The sequence below is a fragment of the Octopus sinensis genome, linkage group LG8 (assembly GCF_006345805.1).
Source record: "Octopus sinensis linkage group LG8, ASM634580v1, whole genome shotgun sequence".
NCBI lineage: Eukaryota > Metazoa > Mollusca > Cephalopoda > Octopoda > Octopodidae > Octopus > Octopus sinensis.
In genome coordinates, this window is record NC_043004.1 from 76,484,366 (window position 1) to 76,484,610 (window position 245).

A 245-nucleotide genomic window follows, 5' to 3' on the forward strand; every position below is an offset into this window, starting at 1 on the left:
AGAAGAAAGATCCCGATGTGTGGGCGAACAGAGGGAAAAAAAACGCGACTGGTGTTTACGAAGTACACATGCTACACACACACGCACACATATATATGTGTCAAATGGTAATTTTAAATCTCCCATGCAACAAGACATTAGTATATTTACATATATATATATATATATATATATATACAAATCAAGAGAGAACTGAAAGCGCATTGTGACCAGCGGTGTCTAACAATATCTGATGATCTAGTTGA